This window comes from Dysidea avara, chromosome 14, assembly GCF_963678975.1.
Source record: "Dysidea avara chromosome 14, odDysAvar1.4, whole genome shotgun sequence".
Taxonomy (NCBI): Eukaryota; Metazoa; Porifera; class Demospongiae; order Dictyoceratida; family Dysideidae; genus Dysidea; species Dysidea avara.
In genome coordinates, this window is record NC_089285.1 from 11,261,971 (window position 1) to 11,272,778 (window position 10,808).

General features: G+C 40.8%; 1 long non-coding RNA gene across 1 annotated transcript; it reads right to left on the reverse strand.

Moving 5' to 3' along the window:
* Positions 1–382: 382 nt before the first annotated feature.
* On the reverse strand, positions 383–610 carry LOC136244759 (uncharacterized). The gene is made up of 3 exons (XR_010695567.1): positions 570–610; positions 463–516; positions 383–412 (listed from the first exon to the last, which is right to left on the reverse strand). It is a non-coding gene; the product is annotated as an uncharacterized lncRNA (long non-coding RNA).
* Positions 611–10,808: the final 10,198 nt, after the last annotated feature.

Sequence of the window (10,808 nt, forward strand, 5' to 3'; positions counted from 1 at the left end):
TTAGTGTTCATGATAAGTAATGAAGAGAGGGACAAGAAGCCAATTTGCACTGCCTGTCCAATACATACCATAAAAGGGTTTGTCAGACTAGATGGTTTGCCAGCTTGCTAACAAGATTATTCATGAAATGAATTCCAAAAATATGAAAGTTGCAGGTAACTGGTGGGTGGTCTAAAAAGACTAGAAAGATCTATAGAAATGCCCAGAGATGGTGTTCCCCCGTTAGGTCCATTATCATCACTTGCACTATTGTTACCATCGGCTGTCCCTGTCTCATCCTGGACATCAACATCAGCTGTCCCTGCCACGTCCTGGACATCAACATCAGCATGCTATTGAAAAACTGAATCAAAAACTGTTCACAAGCACAACTGGAACATACCTCCGTGCTCTCAATGTCAACATCAGCATCCTATAAGAATAAACTTATTTACAAGTGCTTACAAAACAATAGGAACATACCAGTTGCTGTATTTCACTACTCATAACACCAGCTTCTAGGGTTTCTTGGCAAACCTAACAAATTAAGTAGTAGCTATATATGGTGAACAAACATATTATTCACATACATCGACATTAGCCATCTGTTCCACCTCCCTGTCATTGTCACTGTGGACATAGACTGAATGCACACACGTGATTGCTGTACACGCTCACCTACTTATGCACGTTACACAGGTTTGCTATACCCTTAGTTTGGGGCACCTGATTAGGCACATTCCAATATACTGTAGTGTAACTAAGTTGTGTTGAGTTGATCTTATCACTGATCTCAATCTACCGAACCCGTGTGTATTATCGAGTTACCAAATATCACATGGTGACAGGAGTGGCTCCTTGAGATGGCAGCTATACACTTTCAACCTCCAGACACCTTCGACTTCAGAAAGCCTGATGAATGGTTACAATGGCGAAAACGCTTTGAGCAATTTCGAATCGCCTCTGGCCTTTCCATAGAGAGCAAAGCACGCCAAGTCAACACTCTTCTCTACTGCTTGGGGAAAGAAGTGGACGACGTATTGAACTCTACCAACATCACGGATGAAAATCGAAAAAAGTACGAAGAGGTGTTAGCCAAGTTTGACTCCTTCTTTAAAGTTCAAAAGAACGTTACAATTGAACAAGCCCGCTTCAACAGCAGGTGCCAACAAGAGCGAGAAACCTCTGAGCAGTATATCACCGCACTCTACAACCTTGTAGAAACCTGTGGTTACGGCAATCTCAAGGAAGACATGATCAAAGATCGCTTGGTGGTTGGCATTAAAGATTAAGCCCTGTCAGAATGACTACAGTTAGATGCATCGCTCACGCTGGAGAAAGCGAAAACAGCCATTAGGCAGCGTGAAGCCGTCCAAGACAACAGAGGCATGTCGAATGGGTCGAGGTCCAACCCCATCACACTAGACGGATTGAAAGGTAGATCAAAGCATCCAAGTAGTAAGCCACCCCACCCGAAAAGATTCACCACACCTAGCCACAGTTATCAGAAAAGAGACAGTTACAAACAATGCACAAGGTGTGGGAAAGGAAGCCACAAGCGAGACAAATGTCCAGCACGAGATGCAACCTGTCATAAGTGTCACAAGAAAGGACACTACAGCTCTCAATGCTTTTCCAAAGTTGATACTGTCACCACAGAGCACACACATCGTGAGGCAACACATGCCACTGACCTATCTTGTGAGGAATCATTCCTAGACACAATTGGAACTGAATGCTCTACTGCCTGGATGGTAAAGCTGAAACTTTTTGACACAGAAACTCTGTTCAAGTTGGACACTGGAGCAGAAACCACAGCAGTGTCAGAGGAATGTTATCAAGCTCTGGGAGAACCACACCTCACTAATCCTTGTAAGATTCTACTATGGTCCAGGAAAGCAACACTTAGATGTTGTGGGTCAGTTAGAGACTACCTTGTACCATAAGGGGAAGTCATCTAAACAACTAATTTTTGTAGTGAGAGGTCTCAAAACCAACTTATTAGGCCTTCCAGCGATAATAACTCTCAATTTGGCAGCCAGAGTTGATGCCACTACAGATTGTACTTCAATGATCCATGAGAGTTTTCCTAGTATTTTTGAAGGACTGGGGAACTTGGGAGAGCCATACTCTATTAAGCTTAAACCTGACATGCATTGTTTACAGCAAGGAATATTTCACTACCACTCCAGACGAAAGTTCAAAGCCAGCTGGCCGCAATGGAGAAGCAAGGAGTAATCTCTCCAGTCACGGAGCCAACCCCCTGGTGTGCAGGGATGGTAGCAGTTCCCAAGAAATCTGGGTCAGTTCCAGAGGAGGACGGAAACTATCTCACATGACTCGATGTTTTACATTGTGAACTTAAAACCTCTGTCTTATTACATAGAAGTAGCATAAACAGGAACATTGATTAATCACAAAACCAATCATACGATTATCCCCTTTCATCCCCAACATATAAAGGGTTAAATTGTCCGTTAAAGGTTTGTGGGATCACATGAGTGGGAATAAATGGCTCAATTGAATTGCGCGAGATCTGTGACACCAGTCCAGGATCACGAAAACTGTTGTGACGAGAGTTTGTCTGTCGGTAAACGACCTGGAGGTTCTCCTACAGGCTGTACTCCTATCAGGCAACAGAAAAGAATTCCGTTGAGACGCCTGGCAAACCATGAGACCCAGCAAGAAGCTCAGGAATCACCTCGAGATGAAATATCCCTGCAGTTTCAGTTGAATTCAGTAATATTGCAGCCAAGAACGCTGATCGGCTCTGTTCAAGGTGCTGCTAACACCACCCGTGACTCCAAAGAGAAATGGACGGAGAAAGAACTGAAGGCACTTGCAGAATTCATCCTGTTCCACAGCACACCAGGTGAAAAGTGGCCAGCAAACAAACACCAGGAGTTCTGGATCAATGCCAGTAAATTCGTGAAACAAAGGGCAAACACACCAGGTGTACGCAGAAGTGGTACGTTGCAAACCTGACTGATCCCCAAAATTCACTTAAACATCTTTGTTACAGTTAATGCTCTTCGAAGCAAAGTTACAGGATGGCTGGCTAAGAGGTATTTGCAGTTCTGTTTATTCATATTCTAAGTTTATGTTAAAATAATATCCAAGGTACAAAACACCTAAGGATGCAGAAACTTGGTGCTGTGCAGAGTCTGTTACTATTGCACAAGTGTCAGCATCTCCAGCTCGTACGGTACAATCAGAAGGTGTACAGACAACTCCTGTCGATTTAGCTGTCACATATTCAACCAGCTACAAACAGAATGTCAGCTAGCAGCTTTATCAGAACTGTTCTCAACCTACATGAGTCAGTTTTCACTCACAGTTCCTGCTGACTTTCTGAGCAATGCTGCAAATGCAATGGTGCGGCTATCAGATGCTGGAAGAACAAATGTACTGTATAACCTTGCTAAAGGGATAGGAACCCAAAGGCTGGACAAAAGTGATTCCCGATTTCCTGTCCATCACATGCCCATGGGGCTAGTTGAATACATCACACAGTTTTTTGCTGCTGATAACTTACAGCAGGTAAACTAATAACAGGATTGATGTTTTGCTAGATTTATATTAAACCCTGGTATCTTGCCCATCAGATTACCGTTTGTGGCAACAGACGATGTACAGCCACTTTGGGCAGAAATGGGTTAGACTACATCGTGGCCCTATGTGGTGTACAGTGCCATCAGCTCAGGACTCAGAAGGAATGTGTTTTAGTACATCTCGGAGTCAGAAGACTATGGAGGTATTGCCGCTTGCCCATATGGGATACATTCTTATGTGCCCATTTTGTAGGTTTTAGTTAATATACCTGCTGTTTCAGAGAGGTCCTTGAGGTACAATTTTTCAATGAGTGACACGACAGTAGACTCTCGAATACAGGTTTGTCGCACTGCTTGACCTGTGACATAATGACATATTGATTAATAGCTAACAGTTCTTGATGAAGCTGCTAAATGTAATGTGGGGGCATGGTGGTGGTTAAAAGCAGACGGATGCGACATTGTTAAGGGACTGAAGGAATCCACCAAGCTCCAGTGGAGCGTAGATGTGGATTTAGCTGATGGAGCCCTTCAGAAGCAGTACAAAGCATACCAACAACGTTTAGATGTAACAAAGGCAATGGGGCTTAAGAGAGAAAGCAGAGTGCAGGATTTGACTACAGCTTTAAGCTCACTCAGTAAAGATCTGGAGTTTGTTCAATCTGGTATGCATTCTAACATGCATAGTACCTAACCATTTAATCACCTCTTTTGCAGAGTTGATCAAATTCAATAATATATATTCAGAGAAAACTGTATCTCCAAGGAAGAACGAGAAGGAAATGGTAATTTTAGCCTGGAAAATCAAAGAGCTGACTGAGCTTAATGAGACAGGGAGGCAGTTGTTTAGTGAGATAAAACTTTTGAAAGATAAGATCCAGAGGGATAACCTAGAAACAGAAGGTAATATTCCAAGCCAGTTACAATCAGTACGGCAAAGGCTAGTCACTTTAATCAAGGGTGTGACTCGACATCAGCGTGTTGCAGCTTCACATATATTGGTCTTTATGATCAGCACAGAAGAAAGAAGCCATATGCTATTCCTGTGCAATGCATGCCTTACCATGGAATGACTGACTCTAAAGTGCGTGATCTTGCCAATTCCATAATTAGTGAAATGGCCAAAAGAAAAATGAATGTAGCAGGTAGCACTGTATTTTCTGTACAACAGCTAGCAGACACATGCCTTTAATAGGATTTACGACTGATGGCGAGTGGAATTCGTTGCGCACTAAGGGAAACTCAAGACCATTGTCTGTGTTCCAGATTTGTGCTGATGCTAGGTCAAAGTACAGCCATATGAGTGTGAAGAGAATGGTCGAAATGATCACACCCATAGTAGTAGAGAAACTTTGATAGCTCTAGTAGCTATATAGAGTCTCGGGAATGGAGAAGAAATTTCAACATCATAAATGGCATACCCCCTGAGCACCCAAAAGCAAGCACCACCAATGACGTGGAATGTTTTTTTAGTCTTTTGCGGGATACGGTAGGAAAGGATTTCACTCTGAAAGAGGTATGTATAATATTTGTTTATTATGTAACTTTGTGTATAACAGTTGCAGCTCTACAAATTGTACAATTTTGACTTCCTTTTTTTTTACAATGGAATATAGGTTTACTATGGATGGAGAAAAGTGACTGAAGAGTTTAAGAAAAGAATTGACCCAAACTTGCCCTTTTTTTACCACACCTCTACACACTCCAGATTTTATGAGGAGTTAATGCCGGATTTCAGTGTCCAAAATCCTAAGAAGGAAATGAAGCGATTACCCAGATACGAGCTGTTAGGAGCCAATGACAGTCAAGTCACTATGTCTGTGCGCGGTGATACTTCAATTCGCACAAAGTTTCATAATGTTCCTATTAATCTTCCACCACCACCAGGAACCAATCCATGCCTTTATGAACACTCATATGCTCACAATTCTACAACAAATCAATAAAAGATTTTACAGCAACATTACAAGTGTATACTTCAAACATATTCAGTGTGTCAACTGGGGGAACGGCAACTGCCTTTTTTACAACATATCCAATTCTTTTCCATTCTCCATCATCAATTTTACAAATAAATGCTATAGCAGGATTTCCATCCTGAAGTTTCTGTTTGGCGAGTTTTAACTGGTCCTGGTATGCTGTTTCTTTGTGCGCCCCAATACATTAAAAATCACAGTATGAGTGATGGCTGGTATGTTATCATCCTCTGATTCTGAGGTGGTCTGTGATACAGAAATGACATCAGGAGTACAGCTGCTGCTGTGTGGGATTGGTGAGGGTGATGGGGACATACTAGGAGTATCGTTAAGCCAAGTCCACTGCCACAATACAAACAGATCTACCAAATTCTTCCAAACTAACTTACATTAATTATAAAAGCACAGTCGTAGTTAAATGGCACATGGGCAATAGCAGGCAAAGGATGATCAATATTCGGACAGCTCCTAGCAAACCCATCGAAAACGTGGATTTCAGGGGGTAATCCTTCGCAATATTCTTCCCACTGTAGTTTAACCTCCACCAGCTCGACTTTAACGACTGGGAAGCTTGCAACAATGTAGTGGATGGTGTCTCCTTTCTTTAGCATCGTTATTTCGACAAAGTCGTCGTGGTCACCGTCTTCACCACACAGCCCTCTGCTTCGGCCATTTTGGTATTCAAACTATTCAATTAACATTTATTAATTTTCGTAGCGCTTGTATCGTTTCCGTCCTCCTCTGGGTCAGTTCGTATTTGTGTAGACTTAAAACGTCTTAATGAAAGTGTATTGCGTGAAGTTTATCCCCTACCAAAGGTAGATCACACCTTAGCTCAGCTCAGTGGGGCCACTATGTTCAGCCACCTAGATGCAAAGAGCGGATTTTGGCAAATCCCCTTAGTGATGACTCAAGGCTATTAACAACCTTTATTACTCCATTTGGCTGCTTTTGTTACAATAAACTGCCATTTGGCATTTCTAGTGCACCAGAACACTTCCAAATGATAATGCCTAAGATATTGAGTGGGCTCCAAGGTGTGGTTTGCCACATGGATGATGTGTTAATATTTGGGCAGGACAAAACAGAACATGACAACAGGCTAACAGCTGTTCTCACAACACTTCAGTCAGCAGGGGTAACCTTGAACAAAGATAAGTGTTTGTTTGGCCAAGACAGGCTCACATTCTTAGGCCATGTTGTTGACAAGAATGGTATTTCTGCAGATCCTGACAATACCAAGATGAAGTACCCAGAAATGTGTCAGAGCTCAGGCATTTTCTTGGCATGGCAAATCAGCTAGGGAAATTCTCTCCCATCTGGCTACTATCACCCAAGTATTAAGAGAACTACTGAGTAAGAAGAACAGTTGGTGCTGGAACACAGAGCAAGAGGCTGCATTTACTGCTACAAAACAGGAACTTGTTAAGCCTACAGTCCTAGCTCTGTACAGCCCCACAGTTCCTACCAAAGTTTCTTCAGATGCCTCCTCTTTTGGAATTGGTGCAGTGTTACTCCAATATTACTCTAAGCAATGGAGACCTGTTGCATTTGCCTCTCGCTCCCTCAGTGAAGCAGAGCAATGCTATGCACAAATAGAGAAAGAGGCACTAGCAACAACTTGGGCCTGCGAGAAGTTTGTGGATTACCTGCTGGGAGCCAAGTTCACCATTGAAACAGACCACTGATTAAATCCTTGTGATGATTATTAAATATCTTTATAGCAAAACACTTTTAGTTACTTTTATATACACTGGCAGATAGTAGCTGTATGTGCTACTACAATTTAGCAAGATACATGTAGTTTTAATTTTAAACAATCAGAATAATTGTAGGTGGTAAGTACTTTTAGTTTTAGTTATTTGTAAACATTGAATGATAGTTTTACTATAAGTTTCCACATAAAAATGAGGTACTTTTAGTTTTAGTCGTTTGACAAATCACAAAAACTGAAGTTTTAGATAACTAAAAGTAAAAGCCGTAACTAAAACTACTTTTAGTTTTAGTTTCAGTTAACTAAAACAACATTGACCCATTTTAAGGCTTATAGGAGAATAATGGTGCGCGTTTATACAAGCGTATCATCTACGGTGAATATCCGATTAATATGCGATTTGCACCATTGTCTTGGCAATGAAATAACCTTCAAACTACTATCAAAACTGTTAAATTGGGATGAAGTATGGCAGGGATAACATTGCTGGAACTGGCGAGATTGTTAGAAGAAGTCTTCGACTGTAACAATTTGAGGGTGCGCGTTTAAGCAAGCGTATCATCTATGGCGAATATCCGATTAATAAGCAATTTGTACTATTGTCTTGGCAATCGAACAGGCTTCCAGCTGCTACCAAAACGTTTAAATTTGGACAAAGTATGGCAAGGATAACGTCGCTGGAGCTGGGACGCATGTTAGAAGAAGACAGCAACTGGAACAACTGGAATGATTTTGTAACCCTTTTGGCCATCGCGAAGGGACCTAAAACCTGCTGTAACATCAACAGGCAGTACAAAAATCTTTTTTTCTTGACATGCAGCCCTGCTACAATAACCAATCGCATATTTTACGCTAATACAGAGGTCTCCCTCACTAGTATACAAGAAAAAACTGACGCAGAAAGTTGTACTAACACTTTAGCATACCATACAAAACCACAAATGACGTGTGCCGCCTAAGTTTCGTGCGAACCACCCGAATCCCCGTGAACAATGCTTCTACACTAGTCTACTTACTTTAGTGATTGTCTTCTTTAATAATACTCGCACAACAGCAACAAGTTTCTTCTTGTTACAAGGCAGTGGGCCTTAGTACGCGCAGCTGCCATTTTAATTATTACGCACACACTAATCACATGACGCAATAAATGAATTTTTGTGGCAGGACGTATGGCTTTGTTTGCAATGGCTTCAAAACCACAACTTCCAGATAACCGCCACCTTAAGAGATCTTTATATAAATGGTAAGGAAGCCTCTTAAGAGACCCTCTAAAAGCAGGAGAAACCTGTGAATATAATAAAGAAAGCCACCTAAAAGTAGGAGGGGGTCAGGAGGAATTTATGAATACAATAAAAGAAGCAGCCTAAAAGCAGGAAGGAGGCCATCTAAAAGCAGGAGAGATTTATGAATGCAGTTAGAGAAGTCACTTAAAGCATGAGCCATGTCACAGTCTCCATGAGCTACGTAGTTAGCTAGACAGCTACGTAGTTAGCTATCGGGTTGCCACACAACATCATGAAAACTCTCACGACTATAATACGGCGTCATCACTTAACTATAATGTAGCTCATATAGCTACTGTACCTGTGCGTGTAATATGCTATTATTACATACTTTGTGATGCCTATAAACTAGCTGTATACTATACCTACAGTTATGTTTATCTACTTGTGATACTAGTATGCATGTGTCTATTTGTCATGACTGTCCATGCACTATGCCTCCAGTGTAGCTACTTACTACGCGCGAGACGAATAGTGTGGCATGCATGTACAGCCATAGTTGGCTATGTGTATCATGCGTGCATAGCAGTATACTGTATATATAGCTTAATTTAACAAGACCAAAAGAAGAACTATTCGTTATATCTACGTGTTATATAAAACTAGAAAACGAAGAATTACGGCAAGATTATGGGGTTGTGCTATATTTCAGATTTCAAAATTCCAGAGATTTCACAGATTTCAATTAAGATTTCGAGATTTCAATTAAGATTTTGAAAGGGTTGTACGAGATTTCGAAACAGTTGATGACCCCTCGGGTACTTCTTCATCTTGACTTGACACTGGTGCATGTGCACGGTCACGTAGTAGGTCAAGAACTTTTTTTCTCCTATCTCTTCAGCCGATTCCAACGGGATGACAAATACATACATAATGCTACTCCAAGTATTGATTCAAGCATACTTTTTTTTTTTACTTGCTTAAGAAAAAATAACAGAATGTTCCATCCTGTGGCATTCCTGGTTTTCTTTGTTGTACTATCTACAAGTTCCAGTTTGGTGGTCTGTATTTCCTCTTTGCCAGACCTAAACTATCTACCATCATGGAGATTGCTTTCAAAGCATTCATAGCCAGAATCTTCTACAATGGTCTTGTTGACAGTGAGTTAAAGGGGACAACCAATATGCAACTGTTATCCTAAAGTTATGAAAAAATTATTATATTAAATGTTAGAAGCTGTATTCTTACCAATCCATGTCTTCTACATAACACTGGCACACATGTTGGCATAAGACTGCCTGTTTTCATGTTTGCAGATATTGCACCATCATAAAGATTGATAACTAGCTCTGATATGTCGACTTTAAGTTTGCTTTGTTTTTAGAAAAACTCGTTTGAGATATAGTTGAACAGGATGCTCATTCCATAAACCGTGCATTTGTTCCTTTCATGTAACGAGATATCTTGTGTACTCCAAAGAGTGCCAATACAGCTATTATTGCAGTTGGCTTTCCTATTTCTGAGGAAAGTCAACTGTCCTGCTGATTCACCACCCAGTTGAACGTGAGGATTGAAGCAAGCTCTCTCAAAAATTATGTTCCTTGTCACCTTGGAGGAGTCAAACTTCCCTATCACTGTGTTGTACACATTTGTCATCGTCAGTAATCTTAGCATATGCTAAAACTGTCTCAGCTTCTAGACCCATAGCATGCTCACTTGTTTTGGTACTGAAACTGATGAAAACGTTGTTTCTGTCATGGCCAGTCTTTGGGAGTCTGAAAGTTTAGTGGATCTGGCAGTTGGAGCAGTTCCTAATTATTTTGTCGTAATCATACACTTTATCAAATTAAACAATTATACTTATGTATATCTTATGTGTATGTGTGATTTCTTTGGGGTGTTGATCGCCCCCTGGGTGCATCGGCAATTGCCGTCTGCCCAGTAACAATAAATAAAAATAAATAATAAATGAACAGGATGCTATATGGATTTTCCATGAATGGATTACTGGTTACATTTGCTCATATCCCCACAATCAAAGGCAAAATCAATGAAAAAAGATAAATAAGCAAACACCCATAATTTGCATATCCTTTGGTCTACTGCAATGAAACAGCTCCTTTTGAGTAGGCAGACAAGATGATATCTGAATTTTTTGTTACCCAGTAGAAACCATCTTGCAAGAACCTGCAGGATCCGTAGGTTACAGAATATTCTTGCAAGATCCTGCAATATATTCAACAAACTATTCCTGCAAAAATTTGATACACCATTGGAATTTCTTACATTGTTTCAAGTGTGCGTATATATACCCATACCCAGTAGAACCCATCTTGCAAGAACCTGCAGGATCCGTACAAAGATT